Here is a 22591-nt window from a genome sequence, read left to right on the forward strand (position 1 = left end):
AATAATGCTTTTTCAGTTTTGCCATTTTTATAATTTGGGGAATTTATATGGTCCAGGTGAAAACGAAAATTTATCCAGTATATGAACCTCTAAGGATGTATTTCTGCTAGGAATCATTTTCAGTACTTAATAGTATGAAATATATATTGTATTAACTTATTGTTTTACACAGGTGTCATTTAGGTACGTAGAAAGAACAATAGATTGGGAGATAGCTGCCATTGAAAAGATAATGTTATAATCACAGACCCCAAAAGGAAGGGAATGCTGTGTCAGGAGTGGGGAGATATCCTGGGGGAAACACCGGAGTTGGCTAGCAGGCAGAGGCACAGGGGAAATTGTAGGCAAGCGCCTTTATTGTGGTGTGTGTGGAAAGGAGGTGAGGCAGGGTACACAGGTTTAGGATGGACTAGTTTGAATAGCCAGTGGGCTCCTGGGTATAGGGGCTGTCCTGGGTTGTCTGGTACCTGGTCCTGGGGTAGTTAAGGCAGGCGGATAGTGGCCTAGAGTGTGAGAGATAAAGGAGGTGGTTGAGGGTGTGGGCCCTGGGTTGGTTGGTTTGCATTTGAAAGGTACACTCTAAGAATTGACTAACCCCATAAGGGGCAGTCCCTCCACAGGGTCAGTAGGATTCCAGTTGTGACAGCAACTGAATACAGAAAATAAAAAAACATAGTTAATACACTTATAGTATATAGTTATAATAAATGCCATTATGTTAATATTATGAATGTTGGAACATTTCCCATTTCATTATACCAAACATAAATTACTTTTTGTGTATATGTATTACTTTCTATAAATAATTAGATGGCATAAATTATATCACAGTCACATTATACGATGCTAACATTACATATCAGTGATCCCTTTAACACTCCTGCCAGAGGTTACCATGTTTAACGGTCTGACATTCTTAGTCCCAAGCCTTGAAGCAAGAGTAAATATGTGATAGAAAGTGTTGCCGTGAGCCATAGAGCTGACATTGTTCTGCTTCTTGGTTTTGGCAGGATGCTGACGTTCAAAGCCATTGCTCACGTTTTCATTCTGGGCTCTTCTTGGGGCCTTGGCTTCTTTCTGGTGGAAGGAGTGCTGGACCCTGTCAGGTTGGTGATGACCTTCACCATCATCAGCATCCTCCAGGGCGTCCATGTCTACTTGGTCCACTGCCTTCTGAATCACAAGGTAAACCAGTGTCTCCTCCCCGTGTTCCATGGCCCCTCGGTGTCTCATGTTTTACTATTTTCTGTCTCCTGGGCTTCTCCATTGCTTGCATGGTGGTGTATGTGTGTATGCACGGGGCTCTTTCTTCCATATCATAATGTTTGTCCCAGAGACCACCTTTTCAGGATTTATCTTTCTTGCTTCCAATCATTTGAATTTGCACTGAAGCAGCAGAAACTGGATAGAGCCATACAAGGTCTACATTATCTGACAATGAGAAAAAAAAATCACAAATGAGGAAAACATACTAAATTCTGGGGCAGGGTGGGGGAAGCCTTGCTTAGGACTTAACTAGGCAAAATCCCTAAGCTATGAAAACAAGTCTGAGTTGTTATATTTGAAACTGAGTTTATAATTGTAAATGCAGGCTACTTCTTAGAATGAAAAAAGAATCAAATGTTGATTTTTAGAGGGGCATTATTTTATGCGTTATGATGTGGTAGCTACGATATAATGATTTTTATGTGATGCTCAACTTTTACAAACTGCAGCTTCACACAAATTATCTGGGCATTTATTAATTTCCCAAGGATCTCTGAATCTTTTTTTTATTTAACTTTATTTTTTATTTTTTTAAATTTACATCCAAATTAGTTAGTATATAGTGAAGCAATGATTTCAATGCTTCAATGATTCCTTAATGCCCCTTACCCATTTAGCCCATCCCTCCTCCCACAACCCCTCCAGTTTCTTTTGTCCTCCTCCCTGTTTTTATATTATTTTTGTTTCCCTTCCCTTATGTTCATCTGTTTTTTCTCTTAAAGTCCTCATATGAATGAAGTCATATGATTTTTGTCTTTCTCTGACTTATTTCACTTAGCATAATCCCCTCCAGTTCCATCCACGTAGTTGCAAATGGCAAGATTTCTTTCTTTTTGATTGCCGAGTAATACTCCATTGTGTGTGTGTGTGTGTGTGTGTGTGTGTGTGTGTGTGTGTGTGTACACACACACACCACAACTTCTTTATCCATTCATCCATTGATGGACATTTGGGCTCTTTCGATAACCTTTTGGCTATTGTTGATAGTGCTGCTATAAACTTGGGATGCATGTGTTCCTTCAAAACAGCACACCTGTATCCCTTGGACAAATGCCTAGTAGTGCAATTGCTGGGTCGTAGGGTAGTTCTATTTTTAGTTTTTTGAGGAACCTCCATACTGTTTTCCAGAGTGGCTGCATCAGCTTGCATTCCCACCAACAATGCAAAAGAGATCCTCTTTCTCCGCATCCTCGCCAACATCTGTGGTTGCCTGAGTTGTTAATGTTAGCCATTCTGGCAGGTGTAAGGTGGTATCTCATTGTGGTTTTGATTTGTATTTCCCTGATGATGAGTGATGTTGAGCATTTTTTCATGTATCGGTTGGCCATCTGGATGTCTTCTTTGGAGAAGTGTCTATTCATGTCTTTTGCCCATTTCTTCACTGGATTATTTGTTTTTTGGGTGTTGAGTTTGATAAGTTCTTTGTAGATTTTGGATACTAACCCTTTATCTGATATGTCATTTGCAAATATCTCCTCCCATTCTGTCGGTTGCCTTTTAGTTTTGTTGATTGTTTCCTACGCTGTGCAGAAGATTTTTATTTTGATGAGGTCCCAGTAGTTCATTTTTGCTTTTGTTTCCCTTGCCTCCAGAGACGTGTTGAGTAAGAAATTGCTGCGCGCAAGGTCAAAGAGGTTTTTGCCTGCTTTCTCCTCGAGGATTTTAATGGCTTCCTTTCTTACATTGAGGTCTTTCATCCATTTTGAGTTTATTTTTGTTATGATGTAAGAAAGTGGTCCAGGTTCATTCTTCTGCATGTTGCTGTCCAGTTTTCCCAGCACCACTTGCTAAAGAGACTGTCTTTGTTCCATTGGATATTCTTTCCTGCTTTGTCAAAGATTAGTCGCCCATACGTTTGAAGGTCCATTTCTGGGTTCTCTATTCTGTTCCATTGATCTGAGTGTCTGTCCTTGTGCCAGTACCATAGTGTTTTGATGATTACAGCTTCAAGTATAGCTTGAAGTCTGGGATTGTGATGCCTCCAGCTTTGGTTTTCTTTTTCAAGATTGCTTTCGCTATTCAGGGTCTTTTCTGGTTCCATACAAATTTTAGAATTATTTGTTCTAGCTCTGTGAAGAATGCTGGTGTTACTTTGATAGGGATCACGTTAAATATGTAGATTGCTTTGGGTAGTATCGACATTTTAACAATATTTGTTCTTCCTATCCAGGAGCATGGGATCTTTTTCCATTTGTGTCTTCTTCAATTTCTTTCATAAGCTTTCTATAGTTTTCAGTGTATAGATTTTTCACCTCTTTGGTTAGATTTATTCCTAGGTATTTTATGGGTTTTGGTGCAACTGTAAATGGGATCGATTCCTTGATTTCTCTTTCTGTTGCTTCATTGTTGGTGTATAGGAATGCAACTGATTTCCCTGCATTGATTTTATATCCTGCGACTTTGCTGAATTCATGAATCAGTTCTAGCAGTTTTTGGTGGAATCTTTTGGGTTTTCCATATAGAGTATCATGTCATCTGCAAAGGGTGAAAGTTTGACCTCCTCCTGGCTGATTTGGATGCCTTTTATTTCTTCATGTTGTCTGATTACTGAGGCTAAGACTTCCAATACTATTTTGAATAACAGTGGCTAGAATGGACATCCCTGTCTTGTTCCTGACCTTAGGGGGAAAGCTCTCAGTTTTTCCCCATTGAGGATGATATTAGCGTTGGGTCATTCATATATGGCTTTTATGATCTCAAGGTATGCTCCTTCTATCCCTACTATCTTGAGGGTTTTTATCAAGAAAGCATGCTCTATTTTGTCAAATGCTTTCTCTGCATCTATTGAGAGGATCATATGGTTCTTGTCCTTTCTTTTATTGATGTGATGACTCACGTAATTGTTTTGCGGATATTGAACCAGCCCTGCATCCCAGTTATAAATCCCACTTGGTCGTGGTGAATAATTCTTTTAATGTATTATTGGATCCGGTTGGCTAGTATCTTGTTGAGGATTTTTGCATCCATGTTCATCAGGGAAATTGGTCTATAGTTCTCTTTTTTAGTGGGGTCTCTGTCTGGTTTTGGAATCAAGGTAATGCTGGCCTCATAGAAAGAGTTTGGAAGTTCTCCTTCCATTTCTATTTTTTTGAACAGTTTCAAGAGAATAGGTGTTAAATCTTCCTTAAATGTTTGGTAGAATTCCTTGGAAAGCCATCTGGCCCTGGACTCTTGTTTTTTGGCAGATTTTTTATTACTAATTCGATTTCCTTTTCGTTATGGGTCTGTTCAAATTTTCTATTTCTTTCTGCTTCAGTTTTGGTAGTGTATATGTTCCAGGAATTTGTCCATTTCTTCCAGGTTGCCCATTTTATTGGCATATAATTGCTCATAATATTCTCTTATTATTGTTTTTATTTCTGTTGTGTTGGTTGTGATTTCTCCTCTTTCATTCTTGATTTTACTTATTTGGGTCCTTTCCTTTTTCTTCTTGGTCAAACTGGCTAGTAGTTTATCAATTTTCTTAATTCTTTCAAAGAACCAGCTTCTGGTTTCATTGATCTGTTCTACTTTTTTTTTTTTTTTTTTTTTTTTTTTTGGTTTCGATAGCATTAATTTCTGCTCTCATCTTTATTATTTCCTGTCTTCTGCTGGTTTTGGGTTCTATTTGCTGTTCTTTTTCCAGCTCCTTAAGGTGTAAGGTTAGGTTGTGTATCTGAGATCTTTCTTCCTTCTTTAGGATGACCTGGATTGCTATATACTTTCCTCTTATGACCGCCTTTGCTGCGTCCCAGAGGTTTTGGGTTGTGGTGCTATCGTTTTCATTGACTTCCATAAACTTTTTAATTTCTTCTTTAACTGGTTGGTTAGCCCATTCATTCTTTAGTAAGATGTTCTTCAGTCTCAAGTATTTGTTACCTTTCCAAAATTTCTCTTGTTGTTGATTTCAAGTTTCCTAGCCTTGTGGTCTGAAAATATGCATGGTATGACCTTGATCTTTTTGTACTTGTTGAGGGTTGATTTGTGTCCCAGTATGTGATCTATGCTGGAGAACATTCCATGTGCACTGGAGAAGCATGTATATTCTGCTGCTTTAGGATGAAATGTTCTGAATATATCCGTTAAGTCCATTTGGTCCAGTGTGTCATTCAAAGCCATGTTCCCTTGTTGATTTCTGTTTAGATGATCTGTCCATTGCTGTGAGTGGGGTGTTGAAGTCCCCTACTATTATGGTATTATCAATGAGTTTCTTTATGTTTATGATTAATTGATTTATATATTTGGGTTTTCCACATTTGGAGCATAAATGTTTACAATTGTTATGTCTTCTTGATGGATAGCCCCTTAATTATGATATAATTCCCTTCTTCACCTCTTGTTACAGTCTTTATTTTCAAGTCTAGATTGTCTGATGTAAGTATGGCTACTCCGGCTTTCTTTCGTTGACCATTAGCATGATAGATGGTTCTCCATCCCCTTACTTTCAATCTGAAGGTGTCTTTAGGTCTAAAGTGGGTCTCTTGTAAACAGCAAATAGATGGATCTTGTTTTCTTTTATTTTTAAATATTTTTAATGTTTTATTTTTTGAGAGAAAGAGGGAGAATGAGTGGGGGAGGAGCAGAGAGAGAGGGAGACACAGAATCTGAAGCAGGCTCCTGGTTCTGAGCTGTCAGCACAGAGCCCAACGTGGGGCTTGAGCTTATGAACCATGAGATCATGACCTGAGCCAAAGTTAGAAGCTTAACCGACTGAGCCACCCAGGCACCCAGATGGATCTTGTTTTCTTATCCATTCTATTATCCTATTCTTTTGATTGGAACATTTAGTCCATTGATGTTTAGAGTGAGTACTGAAAAGAAATGAATGTATTGCCATTATGTTACCTGTAGAGTTGGAGTTTCTGATAGTGTTCTCTGGTCCTTTCTAATCTTTGTTGCTTTTGGTCTTTTTTTTCCATCTTTTCTCCCTCAGAGAGTCCCCCTTAAAATTTCTTGCAGGGCTGATTTAATGGTCATGAACTCCTTTAATTTTTGTTTGGGAAACTTTTTATCTCTCCTATTTTGAATAACAGCCTTGCTGGATAAAGAATTCTTGGCTGCATATTTTTCTGAGTCAGCACACTGAATATATCTTGTCACTGCTTTCTGGCCCGCCAATTTTCTGTGGATAGGTCTGCTGCAAACCTGATCTGTCTTCCCTTGTAGGTTAGGGACTTTTTTCCCTTGCTGTTTTCATGATTCTCTCCTTGTCTGAGTATTTTGTGAATTTGACTATGACATGCCTTGTTGATGGTCGATTTTTGTTGAATCTAATGGGAGTCCTCTGTGCTTCCTGGATTTTGATGTCTGTGTCTTTCCCCAGGTTAGGAAAGTTTTCCACTATGATTTGCTCACATAACCCTTCTACCCCTATTTCTCTCTCTTCCTCTTCTGGGACCCCTACGATTCTGATGTTGTTCCTTTTTCATGAGTCACTGATTTCTCTAATTCTTAAATCGTGCTCTTTTGCCTTAGTCTCCCTCTTTTTTTTTTTTTCTGCTTCATTATTCTCCATAAGTTTGTCCTCCAGATCGCTGATTCTCTGCTCTGCCTCATCCATCCTTGCTGCCGTGGCACTCATTCAAGATTTCAGCTTAGTTATGCCATTTTTTATTTCATCCGGACTAGCTTTTATCTCCGCAGAAAGGGATTTTAATCTGTTTTCAACCCCAGCTAGTATTCTTATTACCATGATTCTAAATTCTGGTTCGGACATCTTGCTTTTAGCTGTATTGATTAAGTCCCTGGCTGTCATTTCTTCCTGTTCTTTCTTTTGGGGTAAATTCCTTTGTTTCATCATTTTTAAGGAAGAAACAGAAAAAAATTAAAATTAAAAACAACACAAAAAAGTCAAATAAAGGATGCTAGATCCTAGGTGTGTTCTGGTCTGTTTTTGAAAGGAAGTTGATAGATTAGAGAAAAAAAGAGAAAGATAAAAAAGAAAAAAGGAAACTGTTGGAAATTTGAAAAAATGAATACAATGAAATAGAATAAAATGAAATAATGGAAGCAAAAAACAACATTTAAAAAATTTACTAAAAAATATAGTAGAAAAAATTAAAGACACATATATTTAATAGAAATGAAAAATAGAGATAATTTGTTTCTGTGTCTGTATTCAAGAATCAGAAAAAAAATTGAATAGATGGACCAGCAAACAGACTGAAGTACGATTGAAATCACATCGTTTTCCCCTAGAAGTTGGACTATGTAGCACTTTATAGTCCATAAACTGTGCAGGCAGAGAGACTTGTGTTCCTGAAGAGCAAGGTTGGCCCAGTTGGGCAGGCTTAGTGTAACAGCTATTCTCCACTAGATGGCGCTGCTTAGCTTACTGGGTGGACTGTTGTAGCGTGTGTAGGTGTGGATGCGCATGCGTGGGAGGAGTGAAAATGGCATCACCCAGCTACCCAGTCTCTAGTATCGGAACTCTGGTCTCCCCGATCAGCTATCATGCACCCCTCCTCTGTCTTCAGCTTCCATCCACTCCCCACTTCTGCACTGTCCATGACCAAGCCAGCAGGCTGCAGGTGGCACCTCCCTGCTGAGTTTTATCTCAGATGCGGCCGTTTCCCAACCCCTCACTTCTGAGGGACTGTGGTGTTGACCTGTTCTGACCCCTGCAGGAGGATCTCACCAAGCAATGGCCGGGTGCTGGCCACACCCAGCACCATTCACAGGACCGTGCTTCTCTCAATGCCCAGAGACCGTGGCTGGGTGCCAGCCTGCCCCCCCAAAAGTTCATGCAATCTTGTAGCAGCAGCATTTCAGGGATTGTGGAAAATCACAACATCTGGCACCAGGCTTCAACCTTAACATCCTTGTTCCAGCACCAGCAAATGTGGCTGTTCTCCAGGGTCTGCTGGGACCTTTGCCTGTGGGGTGGCCACACAGCCTCTACCAAATTTCCCCCCTGGAGGGGAACTGCCTCTTCCCATGTGGCCTAAGGACCTCACTCTCTCCTCCTGGGGATTCGCCCTTCCCACCCGAGCACTGCCAGGTAAAGAGCTGCAGAGTTTCAGATTCTGTGCTCCCCGTTCGTAGAGTCTTCATGGAATTTAAAACCTCTCCTTTCTCCCTTTTTTGTTCAGTCCCTTGCATACTTTTTCTTTTCTCTCCAGCTGCTTTGGGGGGGGGGATGCTTTCCATTCTCTCCTCCTGTCTCCATCCTCTCTCCACAAGCAAAAACAGCTCCCTGCCTTCTGCAGCTTTCTCCCCCAGTTCACCTCTCCATGCTATGTACCTGTTGAGTTCTCTGGTTTGGGTTGTTAATCCTCAAATCAGTTTACTAGGTGTGCAGGATGGTTTAGTGTTGATCTGGCTGCATTTCAGGGACGCGAGACACACACACAAAAAAACTTTCCATGCTCTTCTACCATCCTGGTCCCTCCCTGTGTTTTCTTTTATCTCATTAATTTTCCTTAAAGCAGCTATTTTGAATTCTTCTCCAGGTAAATCCTTTGAGTTTGGTTGTTGGAATATTATTGGTAGGATTTGGTGGAGTCATGTTCCCTTATTGTTTTCATGTTTCTTTGAAGTTTTTCCTTGCTGTCTTTGCATATGAAGTGTAGTTACGTCCTGTAGTTTTTGCTAACTGCCTCCAGGGAGAAATACCTCCTGTCAGCCCAGCTAGAGATCGAGGCTTCCTCGGATCTTCTGGGGTCCTGCCAGCTCCATGCCTCTTGCTCCCTCTTGTGGCACAATTCTTATGTTTGTGTGCTTTGTCCCCACCCTGCCAGGCACCAGACCAAGTGCTAACAGACTCTGGCCTTGCTTTTCCCAAAGGTAACACTACCTGCTGCTGCTAAAGTTGTAGTCTCTCCCTGTCTGCCAGAGATTACTCTCACTGCTCTCTTCAGAAGCAGGCAAAGGGAGCTGACCACGGAATGGGGCAGTGAGGGTGAGGAATACAGAATACTCATCGTGTCTGTGGGCCACCCAGTGACTCCTGAGTGGACTTCTTGATGGTTTCCACAACACAGTGAGTAGGAGCTGTCCCCCTCATGTATTCTGAGATTCCTTTCTGCCATTCTTTTTTTTTTAATTTTTTTTATTTTTTTATTTAAAAAAAATTTTTTTTAACGTTTTATTTTATTTTTGAGACAGAGAGAGACAGAGCATGAACGGGGAGGGGCAGAGAGAGAGGGAGACACAGAATCGGAGGTAGGCTCCAGGCTCTGAGCCATCAGCCCAGAGCCCGATGCGGGGCTCGAACTCACAGACCGTGAGATCGTGACCTGAGCTGAAGTCAGACGCTTAACCGACTGAGCCACCCAGGCGCCCCTCTGCCATTCTTTCAAGCTCTTCCCACCCCCCTACACCCTACCCCAATCCTGGAACTCCTGATTTGGTACTCTAACTCAGTACTTTTTCTTTTCTCTCTAATGGGGCACTTGTAGAAATCTGGACTTCCATGAAGGTTCTCTCATACATGGGTGATTGTCTAAGTCCGTGTTTTCCAAGGTCTCCTGGACTATGGCTAAAAGGGACTGCAGCAAGTTAATGGGCCACTGCAAGGACCACAGCTGGGACCACGGTATGTCTGTCTGTTACCTGATGCAAAGGTGAGTGAGACGCCTCACAGATCCCCTGGCATATGGTGCTGGACCCCCCAGCTCCTACAAGCTACTTTTGTTAATGAATGGATGCTGGATTTGTGTTGGAGGAGGGGGCTGGAGTGCAGGAAGAGGAGAAAAAACAAGGGTGTCTTACAGCAACAAGGGTGCTATCTTACAGCAGTTTATTTCTTTTTATTTAAAAAAAATTTTTTTAATGTTTATTTATTTTTGAGACAGACACAGAGCGTGAGCAGGGGAGGGGCAGAGAGAGAGGGAGACACAGAATCCGAAGCAGGTTCCAGGCTCTGAGCTGTCAGCACAGAGCCTGACACGAGGCTCGAACCCACGTCCGTGAGATCAGGACCTGAGCCAAAGTCGGACACTCAACCTACTGAGCCACCCAGGCGCCCCTGGTTAGTACAGACATTTTAACAAGACTTTTTCTTCCAATCTATGAACATGGAGTGTTTTTCCATTTCTTTATGTCCTCTTCAATTTCTTTTATTTTTTTAATGTTTATTTTTGACAGAGCATGAGTGGGGGAGGGGCAGAGAGACAGGGAGACACAGAATCCAACGCAGGCTCCAGACTCTGAGCTGTCAGCACAGAGCCCAACGTGGGGCTCAAACTCACAAACTGTGAGATCATGACCTGAGCCAAAGTCGGTCGCTCAACCGACTGAGCCACCCAGACGTCCCATACAGCAGTTTATGTCTTAAAATAAGCTTTCTGCTTCTTTCTTCCTCTTTTCTCCTTTGGGACTCCAGTGAGGTGTAGATGGTTTTTTGGTTTCTTTTTTTAGTTGTGTCCCATAGATCCTGAAGGCTTCCTTTATTACGCATTGTTTTCTCTTTGAATATTTCAAATGATCTGTCCTCAAGATTGGCCGTTCTTTTGCTTTGCGCAGTCTAATGTTGAAGATTTCTGTTGAATTCTTCAGCCATTGTATTCTTCAGCTCCAAAACTTCTGTCTAGTTCTTTATGCTTTGTCTTTGTTGAATTTCTCACTTTGTCCTTCTATTTGTTTTCCTGATTTCAGTAACTTGTGTTCACTTGTAGCTTTCTGAGTATCTTTTTTTTTTAAGTTTTTATTTTAATTCCAGTTAGCATACAGTGTTATATTAGTTTCAGGTGTACAATATAGTGATTCAACAATTCCGTAAATCACCCAGTGCTCATCACAAGGGCACTCCTTGATCCCCATCACCCATTTCACCCCAGCCACCTCCCCTCTGGTAACCATCATTTCTGAGTATCTTTCAAACAATTACTTTGAATTCTTCTTAAGGAAATGTACGTATCTCCATTTCTTTGGGGTCAGTTATTAGAAGTTTCCTGTGTTCCTTTGGTGGGGGCATGTTTCGCTCATTCTTTTTGATCCCTGTAGCCTTGCATCAGTGTCTGCACATTTGAATGAGCAATAACCTCTTCTAGACTTGGACAAACTGCAGTAAAGGGGGAAGACCTTCAAGCAGGAGCGTGTGCTAGCTTTGGATCAGGGGTCGGGGGCATGAGGCAGGCACATGATGTCTCGTCAGCTCAAGCTGCTGAGATCCACACCATCAATAGCTGTGTGGCCCTTGGAAAGTAATGCAGGGGGTTCACAGTGGCTGTAAGGGCTGTAGAGGACCTCAATGGCCCCTCCTGGTCCAGCAGCTTGGGTCAGGGAGCAGTGGTGGCAGGGTCTGGGGCATGCACACGCTCCGCAGGAGGGTCCAGCTGCAGAGGCCTGTGTAGTGCTCAGGAGTGGTTGCAGACACCCATGCAGTGATGGAAGTCTGGCCAGCCACCGGTGCACTGGTAGCTGTAGGAGTTCTGGCAGTCAGCATACACTCTTGAGGCTGTAGAGGGTCTTTCCAGGGGTGTATACAGGGCACCAGAGGCAGTGAAAACAGATGGGCTGGGCGCGTGCAGGTGAATAGCTGGAAAGGCCAGCTGCAGGTAAGCATAGGGGTACAAGTCAGTGACAAGAGACAGGGACAAAGCTGAGACCACAAGTAGCTAAGGGGGTCCTGGCTGTCTGGTACACAGCAGTGGATGCAGGTAGTAGGAATCAGGCTAGCGGGGTGCAGGTACACAGCTGGAGGGGCTAGTTATAGGTGAGCACAGAGGTGCAAGCTAGTGACTGGAGATAGGGCTGAATCTGGGTCACAAGCAGCTATAGGGGTCTGGCTATGGCCTGCACTTGGGTGGCTACAGGCTATCACCAGGGGCATGCAAATGGCAGTAGAGGCCTGGGACAAGCGTCAGGCCAGCAGCACGAAAGACACGGCTGGAGCTAGCACCTGTGTGTTGGGGGGTCAGCTGCAGGGATCTAGGCAGGTGTCATGCACTCAGCAGCTCCAGAGAGAGGCCTGAGCTGGGCTCCAACATGCATCCCAGGCTCCAGCAGGTACACGGAGGAGGGCATGGGAGGTATCCTGGTGGCTGGTGTCCAAGTAGGTCGGAGAATAAGAAGCCGGAGGGAGGCACCATAAGAATGTCCTGAAGGAGAGGGACAGAGCAGCAAGGAACGGAAAGCAGTTTCATCCCCAGGACAGAAAGCTGCCGGGACTGCTCGCTCCCTCCAGAAGGACATCATATGGGTGCCAGGCCTGGAGATAAGAATGTTTTGTCTGGTGCCAGATGTACTCATGACCCAGTATGGAAAACACTGCAGGTACACGACCTGTCAAGACGCCACATACTATGTCGTATGTGCTTGCTGTTATCAGACAATTTGCAAAAATAAAAGAGGCTTGAGCCAGGAGACCGATGCTTTGGCTCCTGGAGAGTCTCACCTTTAGGACCTCTCTTCAGCTGGTGCCTGAACAGGGAACCTGAAGGGGGACGTGTGCAGCACCACTGAAGAAGGGCCCACGGAACCGAAGGAAACTTTGGAGCCGGGGAAGTTCATCCTTCAGGATTTCTGCAGGGTAAGTACAGGGGATTCCACCCCATCTAGTTATGACTTACATATTCAACTCTTGCAGACTTTATTAAAGAGCTCAGGGGTAAAAGTGAAACGATCGGCGTTTCAGGATTTGTTATACTTAGTAAAGAAACATTGTTACCAGTTTATGCCTCTGGCAAAGATGCTTTGAATCAGAAACAATGGAACTTGGTTTTATGTGCTTTGTGCCACGCTTATCAGCAAGAAGCCATCCCTCTCTCCCTATGGTCTTTATGTAATTTAAGTTCCCTGGCTTTGCAGCCCTTGCAGTCAGAATCAGGGGAAGAAGGGGACATTGGTCATCACAACCCCTCACTGGCTGAAAGTGATCATGAGCTTGTAGATAGTGACTCAGGGCCCGAGCCCGTATCCCACCACCAGAGGAATAGAAACCTACAGGTCCCAGGTTCATGGCCCAGAGATAGTCGCAGCTCAGGCTTCTGTACTCCTGCCTCCCTCATTGCCCCACAGCCCTGAACCCATCCATCCCTTTGAGGAAACTAAATGTTCCGCTTATTCAAAAAACCCATTTCTTGGTATCTCCACTCATAGTATCACAATTCGTTTCCCCCTTAATGCAGGTGCTTCAACAAACTAAGGCTGCGGGGGACACTGAATTAACACCTAGTATGCCTGCAGCTTATCCTGTCAACATTACCCAAATTCCTCCTAATCAGAAATATCCTCAGGGAGGGCAATGATTTTATCTGGTTCCTTTCGGTTTTAAGGTAATTAATGACTTGAAACAGGCTTGCACGCAATACAGTGTTAACTCCTCTTATACGCTGGGATTGGTGTCTGGTTTAGCCAATTCAGAGCGACTCATTCCATGGGACTGGGCGGTCCTAGGTCGCACTGTCCTAAGCGCTTCTGAATTTTTGCAGTTTAGGACTTGGTGGGAGGAAGAAACACAGATACAGGCCCGGCATGATGCCGCCCTGAATCCTCCTGTGCCCAATACTGGAAAACAACTTACCAGGAGCAGACGAGGGTTTGGCATACAGGTTCAGCTTCAGTATGATGTTCAAGCAGTGATACAAGTTAGATTGTGCTGCCTGAATGCCTGGGAGAAAATAGCTACCCCTGGACAGGCTACACCCTCTTTCGTTCAGGTCAAACAGAGTCCTAATGAGCCCTATGTAGATTTTATTGCAGGGCTAAAGGATGTTATTATAAAAAGCATCTCTCAGACAGCCTTACCGATCTCCTCTTACAGCGGCTGGCTTTTGGTAATGCTAATAAGGAATGCCAACAAGCTTTATACCCAGTGAAGTCTCAAGGAGGTGATTTAACTGGTTATATAAAGGCCTGTCAAGATATCAGCTCAGAAGTCTATAAAATGTGCCTTGAATAGCCACTGCCAGCAGCCCCTGGACTTTACGAACAGTCCAAGCGTTTTTGCTGTGGCAAATTGGGACATTATAAAAGGGATTGCTGACAGCTGAGTTGTAGCAACTCCCATGATCTACCTCGCCCCCAGAATGAAATTCTAAGCCTCCTGGGTTATGCCCTGGATGCAAGAAAGACTATCATTTTGCAAATCAATGTAGATCTAAATTCCATAAGAATGGAGCTCCCCTGCCATCTTGGTGGGGGAGACAGGGATAACGCCCCCCCCCCACCAGGGCCCAAATGTAAATAATACAGGGAATCAGATTCCACGTTATTACCCTGTGAGCTACGGGACTTACCATGCAAATCTGTCCATGACCTTCTTCATGCCACATGAGGGAGTGCTGCATTAGATATCCCTGCCCCAGAGTCTCTGGTCCTCAAACCCTCCATGGAAATTTATAAGGTTAAAACTGGGATTTACGGGCCTCTTCAGGGTCCATTGGCCTTCTTATTGGACGAAGTAGTCTTATGTCCAAGGGAGTTCATGTCTACTTAGGAATTATAGAAGCTGATTTTAAGGATGAAGTTTTAGTAATGATTAGTACTTCAGTTCCTTATCATGTCTTGGCAGGAGATCGCATTGCCCAACTACCGTTGTTGCCTTACATTGCTTTAATTTCCACACCAATAGACCAGCAGGGAGGGTTTGGATCTAAGGGCAAACAGATATCTTGGCAAACATTTCTAAAGGACAAAGGCCTGAGATGACCTTACAAATTAATGGAAAATCATCTACTGGCCTGGTAGACTCAGGAGCTGATGATGTCACCATCATTGCTTCTAAGTTTTGGCCTAAGAATTGGCCACTCCGACCCATATCCACAGTCTTTACAGATGTAGGAAAAGCTACTGACATCCAACAGAGTGTTGAAAGTTTTCTATGTGAAGGGCCTGAAGGCCAGGCTGCTACTATCCAGACTTATGTTACTGATACAGCCATTAATCCATGGGGAAGAGACCTAAGTCAATGGGGAGCATGTATTAATATTCCTTATTTTCCCCTGCTGCAACCAATATGATGTCCAAAGTGAGTTATAATCCATTAAAAGGGCTTGGACGACAAGAAAATGGGCGTATGGGAACAATTACTGCTGAAATGTGGCCACCTTGTGTGGGACTGGGATGTCCTGTACAGAATTCAGGTTTAGTGTAAGAGCCACTGTTCCTGAACAACGTTATGCCTTAGCATTAGAATGGTTAACAAGTGCCCTGGTGTGGGTGGAACCGTGGCCCCTTCCAAAGGAGAAATTAGAGGCTCGAGAACTGAAAGGGCGGGCCTATGCTAGCCAACTCCATCTTGTTCTGTGTCCTTCACCTTGACCACACCTCCTCCCCTTGAGTAACCCCCCCCCTCACCTTCCGAACAGGACTCGGACCCTTCCCCAGCCAATCGGCTGAGGCCATAGCCATTACCTCACCAACTGCCCCTAGGCCCCAATAAAACCTTTGTCCTTTTGAAACTCACTCTCTCTCCCAGGTATCTCACCACTGCGTCAGTGCAGGTAGGGGATTGAGCTCGAGCTAGCTCGAATAAAGGCTCTTTTGCTTTTGCATCGGACTCGGCTCCCTGGTGGTCTTTGAGGATCACGAATTCTGGGCATAACATTTGGGGGCTCATCCGGGATCCCCAAGACCCCCGAGGGACCCCTGACCCGGAGAGCCTGACTGGCCATGGTTAGTGTCTGTCTGTTTGTTCTGTCTTTTCTGTGTGAGCTCATTTCTGGAATTCTGGTAGTGCCTGACACGGTCTAAGTGGACACACTGGAGGACCACAGGCCGGGAGTTTTGGAAGACGTTCCGATCCTCCCTTCTGGAGGGACGTGGAATCCCCTCAAAGGTCTGAGACGAGGCGGGTCGCTCCCGCTGGTCGGCGTGAGGCCGTCGTCTTTGGAGGGACGTGGAATCCCCTCAAATGTCTAAGCTAGCTCTCAGTTTTGCTTCCATGGAGTTGGAAGACTTTCTAGGGGCCCTCTGTTTGTCTGTTTTTGTGTTTCTCTGTTTTGTTCTGTGGACTTACTGGACGGACGTTACGGGACAGACTCAGACTACTCCTCTAAGTATTATGATTGATCACTTTAAGGATGTGAGGGGAAGAGCTAACAACCTCAGTGTGGAAGTCCGAAAGGGTCGGTTGCAGTTTTTTTTGTTCTAGCAAGTGGCCAATTTTCAATGTCGGATGGCCACCAGAGGGGACCTTCGACCTCCCTACCATCCACCGAGTCAGGAGTATCATCTCTCAGCCTAAGACGGGCCATCTTGATCAGCTCCCTTACATTATCACTTGGCAGGACCTTGTAGAAGACCCACCCTCTTGGCTTAAGCCCTTCCTAGCCCCGCTCCCTCTGGAGCCAAAACCCATTCTTCCTTTGCAGGAGACAGAGAAGAGGAAAAGTCTTACCCAGCCTTCAGCACCCCTCTACCCTGTCCTACAGGGGGGTACTGAAGAAGAATTAATTTTTCCTCCCCCGTATAACCCCTCTAGGATGCCGGAAGAACACCATCCTCCCCCTCCGGGGGAGGCAGACGCTGTTCCGAGAGCGGGAGGCGGAAACGCTCCAGGGGCAAGCCCGCCCTTTACCAGACAAAGGGCTCAGAGGGAGCAATCTGCCTCCACCACCGACTCCACTATTCTGCCCCTGCGAGCCACCGGACCCCCAGACGCGGAGGGGAATCAGCCCCATCACTATTGGCCTTTTGCCACTAGTGACCTCTACAATTGGAAAGCTCAGAATCCTAAGTTTTCTGAGAAACTGGCAGGGCTTATTGATTTATTAGACTCTGTTCTTTTTACCCATCAGCCCACGTGGGATGATTGCCAGCAGCTTTTGCAGGTCCTATTCACGACTGAAGAAAGAGAAAGAATCCTCAGTGGGGCCCAAAAACTAGTTCCGGGCGCAGACGGGAATCCCACCACCAACCAGGCTCAGATAGATGCCTCCTTCCCCTTAACTCGGCCCCAGTGGGATTTCAACATGGCAGAAGGTAAGGAGAGGCTCCGGGTCTACCGCCAGACTCTAATGGGGGGGGGGGGTGGTCTCCGAATGGCTGCTAGAAAGCCAACCAATTTGGCCAAGGTAGGAAATGTACAACAGGGAAAAGATGAATCTCCGGCTGCCTTTTTAGAACGGATCATGGAGGCATTCTGTACCTATACCCCCATGGATCCAGAGGCTCCAGAAAGCAAGGCAGCTGTTATCATGGCCTTTGTAAACCAATCAGCCATAGACATTAGGAGAAAATTACAGAAAATAGATAGACTAGGAGAAAAAAGTCTGCAGGACTTACTGGTGGTAGCCGAAAAGGTATATAATAACCGGGAGCCTCCTGAGGACAAGCAGGCTCGTGCTATGGCGGCTGCCAGCAGTAAGCAGACTCGAGACCTGGCCAGAATACTACTAGCTACCACTGCTGACTTCCCCGAGGAATGAGACCACCGAGTCCGGCAGCTGGCAGACGACGCAAGAAAAGGCAAAAGAACCACCAAGGTGGGGAAGCAGAGGCTGCAGAAGGATCAGTGTGCATACTGCAAGGAGATAGGGCTTTGGGCCCGAGATTGTCCGAAAAGGGCCGGCGGGAAGGGAAGCAAGACTGATCGAGTAAAAGTCCTAGAGCTAGATGAACTAAGTGATTAGAGGAGTCGGGATTCGGACCCTCTCCCCGAACCCAGGGTAACTCTTAAAGTGGAGGGGACCCCTGTTGACTTCCTTGTCGACACCAGAGCACAACATTCGGTCCTCCACACCCCACAAGGAAAACTAGCCAGCAAGAAGTCCTGGGTACAAGGGGCAACTGGTATGAGCCAGTATTCATGGACTACCCGAAGAACAGTAGATTTGGGAACAGGCCGGGTATCCCACTCCTTTATGGTAATACCAGAATGCCCCTACCCACTGTTAGGAATGGGACTTACTGACCAAGATTGGAGCTCAGATAACTTTCAGACAAGGGGGGCCTCAGGTCACCGATGGCAAGGGCCACCCCATCCAGGTCCTGACCATGAAACTGGAGGATGAATACCTCCTCCACCAGGAGGCGCTCCTGAGAGAGAATAATACAGACAGATGGCTACAAGAATTCCCCTCGGTTTGGGCAGAGACGGGGGGGGGGGGGGGGGGATGGGACTAGCCGCTCATAGGACCCCAGTCCTGGTAGAGCTCAAGCCAGGAGAGAGTCCGGTAAGGATCAAACAATACCCCATGTCACAGGAGGCCCGGAAGGGGATCCAGCCACACATCCGGAGACTACGAAGCCTAGGGGTACTAGTTCCTTGCCAGTCTGCCTGGAACACCCCCTTACTGCCGGTCAGAAAGCCTCACACAAATGACTACCGACCGGTACAAGACCTCCGGGAAGTAAATAAGAGGGTCGCGGACATACACCCAACTGTTCCCAACCCATATACTCTCTTGAGCTCCTTGGCGCCCTCCAGGGTCTGGTGTACTGTACTAGATTTAAAGGACGCCTTCTTCAGTCTGTCGTTGGCACCCCAGAGCCAACCCTTGTTCGCCTTCGAGTGGCATGATCCGGAGGAGGGCTATAGTGGGCAACTCACCTGGACACGGCTACCTCAGGGATTCAAAAATTCACCCACCATCTTCGACGAGGCACTACACGAGGACCTGGGTGAGTACAGAAGGGAGCACCCTGGCCTCACCCTCCTACAGTACATAGATGACATCTTGATTGCTGCCGACAAGGCCAAAGACTGTGAGCGAGGGACCCAGGACCTGCTGGCTACCCTGGGGGCCTTAGGGTATCGGGCATCCGTGAAGAAGGCTCAGATATGCAGGGAGAGGGTAAGTTACCTGGGATATATCCTGGAGGGTGGATAGCAGCGGTTATCAGATGCCAGAAAAGAAACTGTCCTAAAGATCCCTACTCCCACCTCCCGAAGAGAAGTGAGGGAATTCCTAGGATCAGCCGTCTACTGCCGCCTCTGAGTTCCAGGTTTTGCTGAGATCTCCAGGCCCCTATATGAAGCTACCAAAGAGGGGAAAACATTTAAATGGGCTGAAAAAGAAGAAACTGCCTTTAATCAGTTAAAAAAGGCCCTCCTAAGTGCCCCAGACCTGGGCCTACCACACATTACGAAGCCCTTCCACCTCTTTGTAGACGAACATAAGGGAATAGCAAAAGGGGTTCTAACTCAAGCCTTAGGCCCCTGGAACCGCCCAGTGGCTTACCTGTCTAAGAAACTAGACCCAGTGGCTGTCGGCTGGCCGCCATGCCTAAGAATTATTGCAGCGACAGCACTCCTAGTCAAGGATGCAGACAAACTGACCCTAGGACAGGAGATCTGGATCACGACCCCACACGCCATTCAAGGGGTCCTGAAACAGCCTCCGGATAGATGGATGAGCAATACACGTATGACTCATTACCAGAGCCTCCTACTCAACCCTCCACGAGTGCGGTTCCACCCCAGTGCAGCCCTCAATCCTGCAACCCTGCTGCCTGACCCTGACCTAGGTGCTCCACTACATGACTGTGCAGGAATCCTGGAACAAGTACATGGATTCCGGACGGACCTGACCGACCGGCCCCTCCCCTATGCCGAGGCTACTTGGTTCACTGATGGAAGCAGCTTTGTGCGAGACGGACACAGGTATGCGGGTGCAGCAGTGGTCACTGAAACAGACACCGTATGGGCGGAGGCTCTACCCTCCAGAACGTCAGCCCAGCGAGCAGAGCTCATAGCCCTCACCAAGGTGCTGATGCTGGGAGCTGGAAAACGGCTTAACATCTACACAGACAGCCATTATGCATTTGCCACAGCTCATATTCATGGGGCAATTTATCAGGAGAGGGGGTTACTGATGGCAGAAGGACGGACTATAAAAAATAAGCAGGAGATACTTAACCTGCTTACGGCCTTATGGCTTCCTGCCAAGCTAGCCATTATCCACTGCCAAGGGCACCAAAAAGCTGATAACCCAGTAGCTAGAGGTAATCGAAAGACTGACCAGGCAGCCAAGGCAGTAGCCCTTACTTCAATCCCCACCATGACCATACAACTACCGGACCCTGGAGACCCAGTTTTACCAGACCAGCCCAAATACTCCCAGGAGGAGTTACAGCAGATCAAGAAACTCCCCATGGCCCAGGAGATAAAGGGATGGTGGTATACACCTAACAAGGAGCTCGTGCTGCCAGACCGGCTCGGAGTCTCAATATTAGAGCACATGCATCGGTCTACTCACATGGGGGCCCGAAAATTAAAAGACTTAATCCAACATGCCGGAATCAAGATTCACCAACAGGACACCAAAATAGAGCAAGTTGTATCTGCCTGCAAGACCTGCCAACTCACCAAAGCGAGAGCCACATCAAATAAAAAAGGAACCAGGCTCAGAGGCACCAGACCGGGAGCCCAATGGGAAGTCGACTTCACTGAAGTCAAACCAGGAAAGTATGGTTTTAAATATCTTTTAGTATTTACAGACACCTTCTCTGGCTGGGTGGAGGCATACCCAACCAAGCATGAAATGGCTCAGACGGTGGCTAAGAAGCTACTAGAAGACATCTTACCCAGGTATGGTTTTCCTGCCATGGTAGGATCAGACAATGGACCAGCTTTTATCTCGCAGGTAACACAGGCAGTAGCCAAGGCAGTGGGGGCAAACTGGAAATTACATAGTGCTTATAGGCCCCAGAGCTCAGGACAGGTAGAAAGAATGAATAGAACCCTAAAAGAGACCCTTACCAAATTAACCATGGAGACTGGAGGGGACTGGGTGACTCTCCTACTGTACGCCCTTTACCGGATTAGAAACACTCCTTACACTCTGGGTTTTACTCCCTACGAGATCATGTTTGGCAGTCCACCCCCTGTTATTCCCAGCCTTCGAGCTGAACTTATTGCTGAGTTTAAAGATCAAGAACTTTTTCTTTCCTTGAGCGGGCTCCAGAGGGCACATGAGGACATTTGGCCGTGCCTCCGTGCCATCTACGAGGCTGGCCCGATCCCGACACCTCATCAGTACAGGCCGGGAGACTGGGTCTACGTCAAGAGGCACCACTGAGAGACTCTCAAGCCACGCTGGAAGGGACCCTACATCGTGGTGTTGACAACCCCCACCGCTCTCAAGGTAGACGGCATCGCAACCTGGGTCCATCACACCCACGCTCGGCCAGCGGACCCCTCCTCGATCCTGAAGGACGTCGTCACGCGATGGGCCATCAGTCGGGACCAACACAACCCACTCAAGCTCAAGCTACAGTGCATTTGACCCACCTAATATTGGTAACTCTGTTAACTCTGCTTGTCATTGCTTATGCTGCCGGGAGTCCCCACGCCCCCCAAAACATCACCTGGCAGATTATAGACACAAGCTTGGGGACAATACTTAATCAGACATCCCAGAGCCACCCCAGGGACACTTGGTTCCCAGAACTTTGCATAAACCTCCAAATTCTGTTCCCCTTGTCACCATAAATGCAGCCGGTCCCATGATTGGGTCCCTAAGCTACATGACAAGGGGGGAATGAAAGGGCAGGCCTACGCCGGCCGACTCCATCTTGTTCTGTGTCCTTCACCTTGACCACACCTCCTCCCCTTGAGTAACCCCCCCTCACCTGCCTAACAGGACTCGGACCCTTCCCCAGGACCCTTCCCCAGCCAATCGGCTGAGGCCATAGCCATTACCTCACCAACTGCCCCTAGGCCCCAATAAAACCTTTGTCCTTTTGAAACTCGCTCTCTCTCCCTGGTATCTCACCACTGCGTTGGTGTAGGTAGGGGATTGAGCTCGAGCTAGCTCGAATAAAGGCTCTTTGCTTTTGCATCGGACTCGGCTCCCTAGTGGTCTTTGGGGATCACGAATTCTGGGCATAACAGAACAATTAGTGCAAGAACAATTGGATGCAGGTCATGTAGAAATGCCCACCAGTCCATGGAATTCTTGTGTGCGTGTGATAAAGAAAAAATCTGGGAAATGGAGAATGTTGACTGACTTAAGGAAGGTAAATGAGTTTATACGATCTATGGGACCTTTGCTTTGCAACCTGGGCTCCCATCTCCTACTATGATTCCTCAGAACTGGTCATTAATTATAGTAGATTTAAAAGATTGTTTTTCACCGTTCTTCTACTGCCAGATGATAGAGAAAAATTTGCCTGTTCTGTACCTTCAGACAATCATATGGTTCCTGTGCGATGCCATCCATGGAAAGGGCTTCTGCAAGGTATGCTTAATAGCCCTACTATGTGTCAGCATTTTGTTAATCAGCCACTTTCACAATTACGTATTCAGGTCCCACAGGTGTTGATTATCCATTACATGGATGATATTCTTTTTGCTGCAGAAACACCTACACAGATAAAAGATCTTTTTCAGGCCGCTGGGTTATTGTACCCAAATACAGCCTAATAGTAACAACAACAACAAAAAAGTGCAAACCCAAGATCCCTTTCTTTATCTTGATGCAAAAATTCACAAGCCAACCATCATTCCCCAAAAAGT

General features: G+C 46.0%; 1 long non-coding RNA gene across 1 annotated transcript in view; it reads right to left on the minus strand.

Annotated features, from left to right (window-relative positions):
* Window positions 1–769: 769 nt before the first annotated feature.
* Window positions 770–22591, minus strand: part of LOC122236559 — a 39672-nt gene continuing 17850 nt past the window's right edge. The window contains exon 2 of the long non-coding RNA XR_006214607.1: window positions 770–1431. This is a non-coding gene — a long non-coding RNA (uncharacterized LOC122236559). The remainder of the gene's footprint in view (window positions 1432–22591) is intronic.

This window comes from Panthera tigris, chromosome A2 (genome assembly GCF_018350195.1).
Source record: "Panthera tigris isolate Pti1 chromosome A2, P.tigris_Pti1_mat1.1, whole genome shotgun sequence".
NCBI lineage: Eukaryota > Metazoa > Chordata > Mammalia > Carnivora > Felidae > Panthera > Panthera tigris.